The following is a 17,192-nucleotide window of genomic DNA, read 5'->3' on the forward strand; positions in this document are numbered from 1 at the left end:
GCGAAGTATATTCTCCAGTCTCGGATGGCCTTGAGGATGACTCTCATCTGTTGCTGAGAGATATTGCGTTGCCGTCTTTGTCAGAGGCGGACAGGGTACTAATGGATGCGACGTTGTCGACTGATGAGATTGCTTTGGCTATTCGCTCGGTCGCTTCTGGCAAGGCCATGGGTCCCAACGGCCTTCCCATCGAACTGTATAAGCTGGGCCCGGACAAGATGGCGCCTCATCTCTGCGACATGTTTCTTGAGGCATGTGATGTGGGCTCCCTCCCCTATTATCAGCGTCTCGCTACAATAGTCGTGATTCACAAGGAGGGGAAACCGCGGGATCGGTGTATTTCTTACAGGGCCATCTCATTGTTAAATGCTGAGCCTAAAATTCTGGCTAAGGTTTTGGCTAATCGTCTGGTTAGGGTCGTTGGCGACTTGATCCATCCGGACTAGTCCGGTTTCATACCTCACCGTAATACGACTCTGAACCTGAGACGTCTTCATGGAGTGCTCGCCAGAGCGGCGTACATACGTGAACCGGCCGTTTTGGCGTCCTTGGATGCCACAATGGCGTTTGATACCATAGAATGGCCGTATCTTTGGGCGGCGCTCGCGAAATTTGGTTTTGGCCCCGGGTTTATCGGGTGGGTGAAGTTGCTGTATGAGGAACCGTTGGCTCAGGTAGTGGTGAATGGCAGAGCGTCGGCGCCCTTCGAGTTGGGAAGAGGCACGCGGCAGGGTTGTCCATTGTCGCCCCTCCTCTTCGCACTTGCATTGGAGCCTCTGGCTGCCTGGTTACGATGGGAGCCCTCATTGCGCGGCATTAGGTGGACGCCTGAATTTGAGGACCGCATCTCTCTTTATGCGGACGACATTCTCCTGTACCTCACATCTCCACGGCAGTCTTTGATTGTACTAGTCGATGTTCTGACCTCGTTTGGTCGCAACTCCGGTTTGGTCATTAACTGGGCCAAGTCATGCGTTTATGTTCTCTCTGGGGATGCTCCTCTCCTCCCGCGTGGCTGCCCTATCCAGATTTCGCGGTCAGGGTTTAAGTACCTGGGGGTATTCATAACATTAGACCCCGTGGCCCGTTATGAGCGGAACTTACTCCCCCCACTCCAAAGACTGAGGGCCGACGTCTCGGGGTGGCGACGGCTCCCGCTTTCGCCGCTCGGACGTGCGGCGTTGTTTAAAATGATGTCGCTACCACGATTCCTGTATGCACTGCAAAATACACTCGACGTCATACCGGCCCGCTACTTCCGTGAGGTGGAGAGCTTGCAGAGGCAGTTGTTTTGGGACGGGCGATCGCGAATCGCTCTTTCAAAATTGACACTCCCTTGGTATGATGGGGGTATTGCACTCCCCGATATCAAGCGATACTATTGGGCGTCCCAATTGGCGGCGGTGAACCACGGGATGTACGGACCGGCCCTGAACCCGGCGTTCGAGATGAATAAAATGCTATTGCCTGGGGGGGATTATAATAGAGCACTCTATTCGAAGTCTCCGGGTGTGCAGTTGACAGGCCCAACCAAGATAGCGGTACGTGTGTGGCATGCTGCTAATGCTGCGATGGGTTGGAAGGACCGCCTGACTCGAGCGACTCCACTGTATGCCTCAGAAAGGCTGGGCTGTTTGTGGAGAACTAAAGGATTTGAGAAATGGGATATGATTGGCATATGTAAGGTGAGTGATCTCTGGGTGAAAGGGGAGTTTAAAACGTTTGAAATGCTGAAAGCGGAATATAAGCTGAATGATATGGAGTACTTTCGGTATGCTCAGGTCCGTCATGCGTTGTGCTCGGTTTTCCCTGATGCTACTGCTATCCCGGAAAATTCCCCACTGGAGGACAGGGTGCTCGATGGCTACGTGCCTGACAGCACAATCTACTTGATCTATAAAAAGCTTATCAACGACCGGGCAGACCTGTTGACCCACTTGAGGGAGACCTGGGTGGCTGACGGTTTGGAATTAGATGATGAGGACTGGGTCTCGGCAATAGCCTCCCCGAGGGAGGTGGCAATTCCAGCCCGCCTTCGGTTCGTACAACTAAAGATACTCCATAGAGTGTATGTAACTGGTCCTCGCCTGATGCGCATGGGTTTCTCCGTGGATGGGATGTGTAAGCGTGGCTGTGGCTCGCTGGGTACTTTCCTTCACGTTATATGGGAATGCCCTGAGGTGGCTCGCTTTTGGCGTCGGGTGCATGTTGTAATGGAAGAGGTCACTCATGTTGCTCTGCTTCCAGAAGCTAGGAGATGCCTGCTGAATGTGTGGGAGCCAACCGATTATAATGTGGCGCAGACGCAGTGGGCGACTTTGGGAAATATGGTGGCTAAACGCAACATCGCACAGTTATGGGGTTCCCAGAGGTCGCCCACAGTCTCGGTGTGGAAGGAGAATATGGATTGGTGCATGTTTAGGGAAAAGACGGTGTATGTAGCGAGAGGCAAGCCTAGGAAATGGACTGGGGTGTGGGGTCCGTGGAATTCTTATCGCGAGACATCTGTGCCCCTCCTCTGGCTATTGTATTGGATGTCCCTTTGTCCCCCTAGCTGACCATTCCTCATCTGTTAGGTTATGAGTAGGTTACAGTTTGATTTTTCCTCTGTTCCCAGGCCCCCCTCCCTTCTCTGCCCCAGGTCATTGATTTCCTACCCCGGGGAGCGCGTCCTGATACTCACACTGCCTATTGCCTTGTTTGTGTGTAATGTTTATTTGTGTTAAATTGAAAACCGAAACCGTATTTAATATTGTCACTCAACTACTGCTTCTGCCTTCACTGGGAGTGCTGATGGACTGACGGGATCCTCAGATTGACCAATCTGTATAACGGTGTAATGATACGTCTCATGCTAATTAGTGGCCGGCCCAAGGGGTTGTAGGCTCATGTCTGTAACTCTTTGAAGTCAAATAAAGGTTTCTTTTAAAAAAAAAAATATGTCGTTTTGGATTTCCACGTCCTGTATTAGCCAAAGGAAGAGTGAACAGTTTTATGTCAGCTGTACGACATACCATCACAAGAAAGTCTCCGAAAAACACCTATAACTTAAGAAGAAGCGAAGAATCAAAATACATAAATGACTACAATCCAGTTATTTTATCCATGTGGAACGCTAACATGGATATTCAGTATGTTGCGCATAATTCCATTGCTGTTGCTTGATATGTAACGTCTTACATTACTAAATCAGAAAAGACTGAATTGAAAGAAATGTGGGAAGAGATTTCTCACGAGAAGACTCTAAGTAAGAAATTATACAGTTTCAGTTTGAAGATGTTATCGCATCGTGAAATTGGAGCATATGAATGTTCAGATCAGTTATCATCTGCAAATCTATATTCCAAAAGTAGAAGAATCATTTGGGTGAGTCTAGGTCTTGCAGGAATGCAAAATCGGGTACTGAAATCTGTTCAAGAAATTGAATATTTAGCAGAAAATGACCCTGAAAGTACATATATTTTGAAAACCAATATGTTGGACACATACTATCCAAAGAGAAGTCATCATCTTGAGAACATGTGTCTCTATGAAGTGCTGCAAAACTACACTTTTAAACGGAATATTACAGAGAACATCAACGATGGAAAATATGGAGTGATTGGTTCTGAAGGATGTCTGGTGAAACAAAGGAAAGGAAATGTAATTAATCACAGAAAACTGAGTTGCGACACTGGTGACAAAAGGGAATTTTACCCTAAAAATGTAGCCCTTTTGCAAATGTTCAAACCATGGCGTTCTGAACTGGAATTACTTGGAGATTTTCCCAGCTATGAAGATTCATTTAATGCTTGTAAAGATAGCATACAATGCAGTGCTTTCGCAAATTATGTGAAAATGTTGAATGATGAAATTGATCAAGAAGCTACAATTGCAGCTGAGATTGCTAGAGACAGTTCTCAAGACAGTCAAAGTTCTGCTGCACTAAGTCAAGATCCACTAGGACAACCAATTGTTGAAAATGAAGCAGCGATTGCAATGAATGAGGTGGAAACAGCAATATATCAAGCACAAGAAGATGCAATACAGTTAGGAAACTTGGAAGAGCAACTAAATGTTGAACAGAAAGAAATATATCAGCAAGTGAAAGAGCAGATTGACTATGGATTATTTCATGAAAAAAAAGGGTGCTCATGTACATCATTTCAACCTATCCGAATGTATGTGAGTGGTCAAGCTGGAACAGGAAAGAGTTTCTTAATTAAAGTAATTACAAATTATCTGCAAAAAACAACTGAGTCGCATTTGTCTTGTGTTGTCACTGCTCCAACTGGGTTGGCAGCACATAACATTAAAGGAATTACTTTACATCGTTTACTAATGCTGCCAGTAGAGGATGAGAACAAATTGGAATACCACAAGCTATCTGGAGAAGCTTGTTGTGAAGTTTCAAGAGTGCTGAAGAAAATGAAACTTCTCATTATTGATGAGGTGAGCATGGTTTCAAACTTGATGCTTGCCTTTGTGCATTTAAGAATGCAGCAAATTCTTAAAACAGAGTATGACGTGCTATTTGGAGGAAAACACGTCATAGTTTTTGGAGATCTACTGCAACTGACACCGGTAAAAGGACAACCGGTATTTAAAACACTTGCCCATGAAGATACCAGAAAGTCTCTTGGCAGTGTTGGTAATGTGAACATTTGGAGTAATTTTGAATACAAAGAACTGACAACAAATATGCGACAGGCAAATGATGCTGAATATGGAAGTATTCTTCAAGACATAAGAATTGGAATTCTTTCAAAAAAAGGGAAAGAAGCTTTGGAGAGTTGATTACTTTGCAATGTCTTTCCAAATGAAAATGCAGTTGCTGCAAAAGTGTACGTGGAAATTGCTAAAAATAAGTCAGTGATTTGCTTAATGTCGACACTGCGTGAGTGTTCAATATTCAACGAAGAATTATTGAAATTGGAAAATGAAGAAATTGTAAAAATGGAAGCCATCGATAAAATACTACATGAAGGAATCACTATTATTTTGACGGGTAAGTTGAAATCAAAACTAGATTGTTTAGAAAAAAAATATCTAAAACTGCTGGTTTGGAAAAGACACTGCATGTGTGTGTAAACTGTCGGGTAATTTTAAGGCGTAATTTGGATGTAGAGAAAGGTTTAGTTAATGGTGCAATGGGCAAAGTGGTGGATTTTGGGAATTATCAGAAAAAAGAAAGAATTGAATTTTTAAAAATTAAATTTGATCAGATTGATGAAGTTAAAGAAATTGGTCGTTGTTCAGTTCGTTTTTTGCTTGTTAAAGATGTATATGTCCGTAGGAAACAATTTCCATTTTCTCTGGCATATGCAGTGACTATTCATAAATCTCAAGGATTAAGTGTAGACAGTGCATTGGTGAACATTGGATCTACTGTATTTAAAGAGGGTATGGCATATGTTACTTTGTCGCGAGTCAGAACATTATCTGGTTTGTTTTTGATTGATTTTGATGAGACAAAGGTTACTGCAGATGCAAACTGTGTAAAAGAGTATAATAGGTTAAGAAGGTTGTATGCTCCAAATTTAGGTCAATATCCTGTATTTGAAAAGCGTATGGTTGGTCGAAAAAGAAGGTTAGAGAATATCTGTTCTGAAGGTATCAAGAAAAGAAAAGAAGAAGATAATGTTGTGATTGCAAGTAAAAAGAAATTGGACACTGTTGAAGAGATTGTTGGTTATCAGTTTGAAAATAGTTCTGGTGTCAACTGCTATGCTAATGTAGTGGTGAATGTTGTTTTTTATCTGGAAGGTTTGCAAGCACAAATTATGCAGAATCGGGAAAAAAGATTTTGTTCTCTGTTGCATTCTGTTTATGAAAAATTTACAACAGATAGAAGTAAAATACAATCTGTTTCAGATGTTCGTAATCTTTTGGATGTGTGTTCTGGTTCTACACAGTTTACACAAAACATCCAACAAGATGCTCAGGAATTTTTAATGTATATGCTTACAATTTTTGAAAATGAAGGTGTAGAAATAGAAATTATTTTTGGCCTTTCTTACAAATGGGAACATTATTGTGAAAATTGCATGTATACATGTAGCACCAATGTAGACACTGAGAGATTTCTGTATTTAACATTACCAGACTGTAAATCCGTGTCTTTCAATAAATTAGTGAAAGGTGCAATTCAAAACATGGAGTGTAGCCAATGTAAATCAGAAATGTTATCCACATTATTTTTAAGAAAATATGGAGAATACATCATTTTAATGATGCAACGTTGTACAGCTGACGGAAGAAAATTGGATACTTTAATAAAAGAATTTGTAGCAGCACAACTATCAATATCAGGAAGGACATTTGTAGCAATTGCAATAATTTTCCATGATGGTCCTTCCACCACATCTGGACATTACACTGCCTATCTAAAATGTGACAAAGGCTGGACACTTTGTAATGATGCCCAGTTGGTTTTCAAACAACGTTTGCCTAGGGAATTACAAAATTCCTACCTAATATTTTTAAAGCCAAAGTTTTAGGAAGATAATTCACTCTCTGAGGAATTTATTATTATAATTTAATAGGACTACCATTGGACAATTTACATAAAGAAGAAGTGCTAAAATACCATTTGGCCTCAAGGAAAGGTATATTTTTGAATTATGGACTTTTTGGTGGTCATTTGTTCGGTGATTATTTTAATGCGGCAACATTTACAGTTTTTATAAGTTAAAGTTATAAAATTTTGTAATCTGTAAGCATTTCATATATGTATGATTTGTATTTTCTGGTATTTTACTGAGAATAGTATGTTGGTTTTTTTAACAATCTTTCTGATTGTTTTTTTTTTGCCCGCTGTTAAGTGATGAGTACCATTGAAATCACTATTTCTAGGGAAATTCAATATATTCTGAGAACAGCAAAAAAGGCAAATAAATTACTTTGTGGAAATTATGTTGTATTGTAAAAAATGTATTATTATATGTAAAAATTCTTTTTTCTTTTCTTTCACAGATCCAAAATTTAAAATAAGCAATTTTTAACAATTTATATTTGATTAAAAAACAGCAAAAAATGAATACCATTTTTTATTCCTATTACTGTGAAGGCAAGTTTAACTAAGTCTCAATATGCAGAATGAAGAGGCCTGCAAGAAGCTACCAAGTTGAAACACGTTTCTAAAAACACTCTGTTTATGTATTTTTGAAATCTGACCATAATCAGGTATCATGTGAACTGCAAAAAAAAAGATTTGAGGGGTTCATAATATTTCATCTTTTAAGCTATTGAAGCACTGCAATCATTACAATCATTCTTCTTTGAACATCTTTGCAGACAAAACTCTGTGCTCACTTTTATCATTCGCAAGGAATTTTAAAAACGGAAATATGACACTTTTTGTAACATAGTTATTGTGTAAGATACTGTTTCATATTTAGAAAGAGAGGAAAAGGCACTCTGTGCATTTTTTATACTCCATGTAAATACAACCTCATCATGCAGACCACTTTGCGTTGATAGGGTGTTCTATAAGTGTTGTTATGCATGATTACACTGAATACTCATAGAACAAGACATATGTCTAGATTTATCAGAAATCATAAATCTCGATATGTGTGTGAATGCTGTACCATTCTAAAATTGCTGTAGGAAAGCACAACAAGAAGAATTGTTTTCATTTCTCCACATTTTTATATCTTCAATGCATGCTGAAATGTTCAGCATACATTGAAGGAGAAAAATGCATTTTCTCATTGTTTTTGGGCAGGAAGGTGTGTCTTCCTGTAGAAAAACAAACAGCACATGACACAGATATCCTTGCACTATGGTGCAAGGGTGCCTGTGTCACTACGTGGCTGCAGTTTAAGCAGCCGTGCAGAGAGAAGCATAGACTTGCAACATATTTATGTACATATGTTGCATCCCTATGCTTCAGAAGTACTACAGCACACTGCAGTTAAAGAGGTTACTGTGTGATGCTGCAGCACTTCCTCATAGTTCTGCACTTATACATTCACCATACGCAACTAATGCATTCATTCAGTCAATTACGTACTACCCATACATTCATCTAAACTTTCACACACTAACAAAGAAATTTAGCTCTTTTTTTAAACCAGGAAAGTTAGTTCTTACAAGAACTTTTTTTTTTCTTCTTTCTTCTTTTATATTTTTTTGGGGGGGGTTTCTAACAATTTTGTGATTTTTTTGTTTTTTCTGAAAAAAAAAAACCAAAAAAAAAAACAGGAGAAACCAAAAAATGAACTTCAGGGAACAATAGAAAAAAAACCACAAAAAAACTAGCAAATGTGACTTTCTTGGCGGCGGCAGATCAGATCGATCGACTGCTCATCATAGCACAAAGTCATATTGCACTTAGTGCAGAGCACTTTTAAAAATTGAAATTGAGGACGGATGTCCAATGTTTGGGCTGATGGATGCACTCCTGATGTGCTCGGCTGCGATGAGGTGGATGGCGCAGGAGCAGGAGTGTTTCTCATCCGTCGGCACTCTTCTCGTGCAAGATTGTTTGGATGAAGGGTCCTCATGTGCTTCATCATACTTTCCGTGCCGCAAGACTATTTTTTGTTAGGATCCCCTCTCGATAGGACTCTTTTGCAAATCTTGCACGTGACCAAGGTGGCATTGGTCTTATTATGCCCCTCGGGAAAAGTAAAAAATTTCCACACCACTGAAGAAAATCGTTTTGTCTGTGGTTCCTCCGGCAAAAATTCATCCTCAGAAGTATGAGGTGATGCAGGTGATGCCTGCTGCCCTGAAGCCATTTTTGGTTGAAAAAAGTTAGAGCTAAGTGTACACTTAGTCTAAAAAATCTTCTTCTCTCCAAAGAGATGGTTCTCCAAAGAAGCTCAAAGAAGAATGATTGAAATGGGTGGGGTCTTTCAGTAGTTAGAACAGGAAGTGTAATGAACCTATCAAATCTCTTTTTTTTGCAGGTCACATGGGATCCGCGCACCGTGCGCTTACGCAGCATGCACCCAGCGCGCATCCGCGAAATTGAATTAAAAAAAATTATAGGATTAGATGTAAAAATATATTACTTTTAAGACTAGTTTAGAGTTTGTCTTCAATTAATATTCACATGAAATACATAAATATGTTTTTTTAAATGTTAAATACTTCGCGGGATCCGCGCACCTACCACGTCATAGACGCAGATGACGCATCGTGGAAGCGCGTAAACATCGCGTTACGTACATCGAATGTGTCACGTATAGGCTGGGAGTCACGTACCGGTCGCATTGCGATTGCGCACTAAACGGATGCTATCGCGTAGGGATCGGGAACGGTGCGCTTAGGGTGCGCGGATCCAAAAACATTGAAAAAAATATATAAAAGAAAGTTTTGCACATATAGTTAAAAAAATATTTTGAAAAATATAAAAAAATATGTTTGAAAAACCTAATAAGTTCAAATAGTATTTAATTTTTAAAAGAATTGATTGAAAAAATAAGTTTAAAAAATGGTGATAAAAAGTATTTTAAAAAATGAAATTAATGAAATTGACACACTGAATTTGAAAAATATAGAAATCCAATCAAGATCATTAAACATGATAATTTCAGAGATAAGTTATAGATAGGAATTAGAATTTAAAAAATCTTTGAAATTCACTGAAAAAAACATAGGCTTCATGCACGTTATAGTTAGGAATTGGCATTTAAAAAACCTTTGAAATTCACTGAAAAACCAAAGATTTCAGGGGCGTTATAGTTAGGAATTGGCATTTAAAAATCCTTAGAAATTCACTGAAAAAACCATAGGTTTCAGGGGTGTTATAGTTAGCTGGACATTTCCCTCGTACAAAACCCTAGAAATTCCCCTGTTATAGTTAGTTCAGCTAACTATAACTCGCGCCCCTGCAATGCACTGCTGATGACGTCACATATTACATCACTCATGACATGGTCAGTGACATCACTGATGACATCACTGATGACAAACTATAACGCCCCTGAAACCTTTGTTTTTTACATCACTCATGACATGGTCAGTGACATCACTGATGACATCACTGATGACAAACTATAACGCCCCTGAAACCTTTGTTTTTTTCAGTGAATATATATATATATATATATATATATATATATAAATTATCTACTGGCGGTCGCCAGTAGATAGTTATAGTTAGGACCGTGTTTCCATAGGAAATCCGCAACATTCTATTTGGAATAACTTTGGCGCCGGTTGACGAATCCTCGCAAAGTTTTTAAAATAGGTGGGGCGCTCCGCTCCGCTCCTACCCTGAAAGTCTCGGGGGGATTCGTCAAGCGGGGGCTGAGAAAAAAGGGGTGTCCCAAAACGCGTTTTTTCCATGCACTTTTCCATAGGGACCTTTAGTCCAAGGTACAGCCCGAACGGCTGAACAGAATTATTTGAAATTTGGCAGAGAGGTAGTCCTCAGCTCAGGGATGTGCCTTTTGCATATATGGTGTCAATCTGTTCAGTAGTTACTGAGAAAATCAAAAGTAAAATCACATACATATCTGGGCGGAGCCTGACTACACATCTCATCGTGAGATCTGATTGGCTGTCAGTGCTTCATCCAAGAAGTGTTGGCAGCCATCTTGGGACCAATATACATGATAGCACCTCATTAAAAAGCATTGCACTTAATAGAAGGTTTTAAGACTTTAGTTACATTATAAATCATTTGTTGATGGTACCATACTCATTTTAGGAATTGTGGTGTGTTCTAAGGTGATTTTACCATGTGGAAAAGCCTTCTGCTGTGATATCATGAACCATGTTTGAGAGAAAACTATTTTCTCATGCTTTTCCCACAGAGGTTTGGAAGGTGATCTATAAGCTAAACTGAGAGCATATTTTCTGTAAATTCACATTATCTTTCTCAGTCATGTAAGAATGAAGTCTGACATTCTCAGTAAAACATGTACATCCAACAAGGGCAGAGACTGTCAGTTGATTCCTTTGTGTTCTACTGCAGCTTCCCAGAGTGCTCTAAAGAACAACTAGAGCGCTAACAGTCTTACTTATGACAAAAGTATGGCACACCTGAAGCCATCTTGATTGGAATAAAGTGGTAACACTTAAAACATTTAATTTACAAAGGAACAAAATGAGGGGGTTCATTTTGCCATATAAATTATGATTAGTGCTGCAGAAAGAAAAACTAGGGCATATTTTGACTTCTGAAATCCTCTTCTATTTCATTAAAAAATTCTGATATGCAGACTGAAACATGCACTTCTAATACTAGCAGCAGACTTCCGTGGTGAGCAGTAGCTTTACTACAGTGATCTAATGAGCAACTAGAGTGCTAACATTCAGAATTTATGGCAAATGTGTGACATATCTGAATACTTTCTTGATGGAATCAAAGTAAAAAACTGAAAGCATTTCCTACTGAGGAGACTGCAGTAAATGAGGAAATTAGGAAACTTCATAACAAATAAATCTCCTAAAATGGCCACCAGAGACAAAAGAGCCCAAATGTAGCCCAAATGTAGCCCAAATATCACCCAGATGTAGCCCAAATGTAGCCCAATGACAGAAGTGTGCAAAACACTTATTGTTTGTGTATTTGCAGTTTTATATAGTGCAGACTTGTCAGGTATTGGAGTGCTTTACATGAGCATCGGTTACATCACACAAGATCAAATTCATTTTGGTTGTAGACATGGGGAGATTAAGTGATTTGACCAGAATCACAGAATGTTGAGCTGAAGCAGAAACTCCAACCTGGTTCCTCAGTTGCAAAGTCTGCAGCTCTGGAAGTAACACCACACCCTCTCCCCTTGGATGCAACATTTAATCAAGTGGTCAACTGGATAAAAAAACTAAGATTACAAATAATTTAAAAGTTCTTTGTCGCTATTTGAAAACTCAGAAAATATGTCCTAATTTTAGTTTTTTAGAGCACTAACCATAATTTTGATGCAAATAAGACCCTCTCATATATGTAATTTCTAAAGGAAATGCTCTAGGCATTACAGTTTTGATTACTTCAAGATGACGTCAGGCGTTCCACACTTTTGTAATAAATATAGAATGTTAGCAATCTAGTTGTTCATTGGGATACTGTTGAGAGGCAGAGGTCAGGGATTCGGACTCTGAAAATTGAAGGCAGGTAGGAGAGTGCAGAGGCAACAATTTGACCACACTAGGCAGGCAGGAAGGGCAGTGGCAGCACAACAGACTATGGAGGGCAGTGGAAAGGGGGGCAGGGGCAACACACCAACAATACAGGACTGGCAAGAGAGGCTGTGGCAATATAATAGACCATTGTGGGCAGAAGGAAGAGGCAGCAGTCAAACAACCATACATGCCAACAGACCCGTTTCAGCCAGGAAACGTCCAATGTTTTTAAGCTCAAATGGGCTTTAATTGATCTGTTTCCTGTCTACAATCTTCTCTTTTTCAATGTAACTCAAAGGGGAAAATCAATACCCCAGTTTTATTTCAAAATCTCCCTCTTACCAAGTTCAAAATGTTCGCAAGTATGGTACATTGGATCATGGTAGGCAGGAGGAATTGGGGTAGGGACATGGATTCGGATAACAGAGGACAGGAGGGACATTGAGAGGTGCTCCAAACTGACCCTACAGGGCAGGCATCAAGGTTTGCAGCAGCACAATACACCACACAGGGCATGCGGGACGGGTTTGCAGCACAACAATCCATAGAAAGCAATAAGGAGGGGACAGGACCATGCACATGGACAACAGACAACAGAGGGGAAAGAGGGAATGGTAGCTAGCTGACCATAATGGACAGACAGGAGAGAAAGCTGCAGCATAACAGACCATAAAGGGCAGGAGGGACGGATCAGGGGCATTACAATGGAACCGACAAGCCAGGAGGGAGGGAATAGGGGTCTGCACATGGAAACAGAGGGCTGGGGGCAAGGGGGCAGGGCAGGAGCAGCAAGATGACCATGGAGGTCAGGCAGGATGGGCACTAGAAACAAGACACACCATGGAGAGCAACAGTGAGACTATGTTGGCATACACACAGACCATGGAGGGAAGGTGGGAGGGGATCAGGAGCAGCTAGCTGACCACACAGGGAAGGTGGGAGTGGCCATGGCAGCACAGAAGACCATGCATGGCAAGCGGGAGGGTAAGTGGCAGCACAATGGCTATGATGGGCAAGAAGGAGGCTGCAGGGGCATGCACAAAGGACCATGGAAGATAGAAAGGAGGGTCAGGACCTGGGCACAGACAAGAGAGTTCAGGGGAAGGGGCCTCACAACAGACCGCGCGGGGCAGGCAGGAGGAGCAGTTGCAGCACAACAGACCAGGGAGGGCAGAAGGGTGTGGCAGTGAAATGGACAATGGAGGACAGGAGGAAGGGGATAGGGGCATGGCATGTGGACAGGCAGGGTGGAGGTGGCAGGGACAGGTTACAGTCATCTGACAATGCTAGGCAGGTGGGAGGGGAGCTCAACAGAACTCTCAGAGTAGATAGGAGTGGCAGGTCCATGGAACATGGTGGTCAAAAAGGATGGAGCAGGGGCATGCACAAAGACATCGGAGGGCAGGGGGAAGGAGAATTGGGGCAGCAAGCTAAGCACAGAGGCTAAGCAGGAGGTCAATGATGGGCCATAGAATTGGGGAATGGAGGGCAGGAGGAGTGGACTGGTACATCATGCTAAATGGAGGGCAGTGGCAGCACATCAGACCATGCATGGCAGGAGGGAGGAGGCTAGTCCATGGATTCAGACAACAGAGGATAGGGAGGAGGTGGATGGGGCAGCAAGCTAACTGTTCATAGAAGGTGGCTATTAGGAACTTTATTGTTTTTTAAATTTGTGTCTGTGCGAACTACTTAAAATATGAACAAGTATGCAGCATAATCTCACTTTTATTCAGGAAGAAGAGGACGTTTGGGACTGTGACTCTGGGCTCACTTGGCAGAAACATCCCCTGACCCTCCACCCCCCATCGCAAAATGTAATGCCCGTGAAAAGGGTAGGTGGACGCAGTGTTATATAGAACATAGTCCTGAGAGCACGATTGAAAATGAAAACTAGATATAGTATATGGTATAAACTATGCACCAAAAAGTGTGATATAAGATGAACCGGGCCTTGAAATATAATATGCAATACATTGTGCGCAATGACAGATTCATTGGAGAGCACGAGATAGCACAGGCACTAGCGCTTGCTATGTGATATGCGCCTTGGAGTGTAATATGCACAGGGCAGTGTTGTATAACCTAAGTAGTCTCTAAAGTTGTAATATAAAATATGTGCTGGGTAGTGTAACATTGCATATGCACTGTGACAAAGATATGGATCCCAGAGTATAATATGTATGGCATAGCGCTGTGCTTTTAACATAGGCATCGAGGAAGGCACGTTAGATGGGGCAATATAACCCGTGCGAAGGCAAGTGTGGCATGACATATTCACGGGGTGGTGTTACAGTGCACATGGGCTAGAGAGTGTCATAGTATACGCACTAGCTGGTGGAATACAACACAGAGGTGTGTGGCACTCGGCGGGCACTGGTGGGTGTAACACAGCATTGGGCTCACCCAGGAGCATGCTGTGACTCTTAAGTGAGGTTTGTCTCCTTTCCAGAGAGTAATGATGATAGATACATACGGTTTGTCCAGCATGTCCTAGGTGTTTCTATAAATATATATTTTTTTTAAATAATAAAAATCAAAGGCCGGCCCGGGGCCATAAGTGGCCTGAGGAGGGGGGCAACACAGCCCCCCTCCTAAAGAATAAAAAATAAAAAAAAATAAAAAATAGGCCATGACCCGGGGGCTGGGGTCCCCGGGGCCGATTAAGGCCTTGGGAGGGCCAAATTAATTTTTTTCAACAAAAAAAAATGAGGGTGCAGGCCCTGAGGGATGGGGTCCCCAGGGCTAATAAATTAGAAAAAGAAAGGGGGCCACACAGCCCTCCTTCTAAAAAAATAAATAAATAAAAGACCGGCATCGCGCCGGAGGACACGCCCCCTCCTTGCAGCACTCTGCAAACGCGCCCCCTGGCCAGTTGTAAGTTGAGGAATTAATTCCCCTTCAATACTGAGGGTCCCAGAGGGCCAACTAGCCCAATATGCGCCAGAGAGCTGTGTTGCAGACAGGTGTTCTGAGGCCACGCCCCTTTTTACACCTCCATGCAACGCAGCTCTGTGGCGCTTACTGGAGGTACCTAGTGGGCTAGTTTGACCCTAGGGACCCTTAGGATTCAAGGGGACTTAATCTCTCAACTCAGAACGGCCACAGGGCGCGTTTACACAGTGGTGAAGGGAGGGGACGGGGCCTGAGGTGACGTGTGCAAACACGCCCTGTGGCGCGTTTTTAAGTTGGGGAAATAATTCCCTTTCAATCCTGAGGGACCCTGGGGTCCAACTAGCCCACCAGGTGCTTCCAGTAAGCACCACTGCTCTGCGTTGCAGAGAGGTGGTGCAGGCCGTGCCACCTTTTACACCTCTCTGCAACGCAGCTCTGTGGCGCTTACTGTAGGTACCTAGTGGTCTAGTTGGACCCTAGGGACCCTCAGGATTCAAGGGGACTTAATCTCCCAACTTAAAAAGACTACAGGGCGTGTTTACACAGTGGGTAAGGGAGGGGACGGGGCATGAGGTGACGTGTTCAAACACGCCCTGTGGTGCGTTTTAAGAGGTAGTATTAATCCCCTGCCCTATTATATACTAGGGGCTTACAGAGGAGGTCATGTTAATCACAGGGGGACCCCAACGCATAGTGTGCCCTAGTGTATGTAGGTGTTTTCACTGTATTCTGAGTGTCTTTTAACATAGCACTGGCTCTAGGACTGGTTAGTCAGACTCAGTTACCACCAGTATCCGTCTGAAAAAGTTGAGGGTACAGGATGATTTTGCAACAAGGCTTGTTTCTGCTCTTCTGTTTGGTCTTTCTGCACGTTATACTTCTTCCTGCACTTTTCTTCGTCTTTGAGGACTTCTGTTGCTTCTTTCTGCATTTCTTTTTTTCTTTCTGTGCGTTTTTCCTTCTTTCTTCACATGTCCTATCTCTGTAGGCATAGCCAGAAATTAGTATTTAAAAAACCTTTGAAATTCACTGAAAAAACCATAGGTTTCAGGCACGTTATAGCTAGGAATTAGCATTTAAAAAACCTTAGAAATTCACTGAAAAAACCATAGGTTTCAGGGGCGTTCTAGTTAGCTGGACTTTTCACTCGTACAAAACCATAGAAATTCCCCCGTTATAGTTACTTCAGCTAACTATAACTCGCGCGCACGCAATGCACTGCTGATGACGTCACATATTACATGACTCATGACATGGTCAGTGACATCACTCATGACATCACTGATGACATCTCAAATGACATCACTGATGACATCACTGATGACGTCATCCATGAGAAAAATTACCACATCTTCTTACACCATAATATAACCTTTGATACACCGAGTAAAAATTTAAGAGTTCCATTCTCAAAACCATATATACTGCAATACCAATCATTACATACCCACTTATTAACTCTTTGGTCTTCATATACCTCCTCTTGCTCACATGTGTGAAACCTATGGTTTTTTTTAGTAAATTTGCAAGGTTTTTTAAATGCTAATTCCTAACTATAACGTGTGTGAAACCTATGGTTTTTTCAGTGAATTTGCAAGGTTTTTTAAATGCTAATTCCTAACTATAACGTGTGTGAAACCTATGGTTTTTTCATTGAATTTCAAAGGTTTTTTAAATGCTAATTTTTTATTTTTTTATTATATTTTTTATATATTTCTTTTTCAAAAATGTCCCTATATATACATTTATAAATTATCTGTATCCTTTAATTTGGTGTGGCTCATTTTTTTTTTTACTTTGAATTTGGATAAAGTTGAACAGCATAGTTAATATCTTCTATTAAGTTATGTCCACTTTTTTTTTTTTTTCAAATATTCTTAGGGTGCGCGCTCAGAGCGCGCACCTAGTACGTTTGCGTATGTTTTTCATGTATGCAGGCGTACGTTATCTACGTACGCATACATACGTTTTAGTGCGTGCTCGCAGTGCGCACCCAGTACGCATGCGTACGTACGTACGCATGCGTGTGTCGTACGTGCTCCACGCGGTACACTTCCGTATACGCGTAGAGTACGCGCGCTGACATTCGCACATACGTGCGTGCTGCGTATGCGCGTTACGTACGCGCATAGTACGTATGCACATGCGCGCGTACGCGTTCGCGCATGTGTAATTGCACCGTGCGCGCTCGGAGCTTGCTCAGTGCGCGCACCTCGTGTTATGTGATTAATAAA

This window comes from Triturus cristatus, chromosome 5_1 (assembly GCF_964204655.1).
Source record: "Triturus cristatus chromosome 5_1, aTriCri1.1, whole genome shotgun sequence".
Lineage (NCBI taxonomy): Eukaryota > Metazoa > Chordata > Amphibia > Caudata > Salamandridae > Triturus > Triturus cristatus.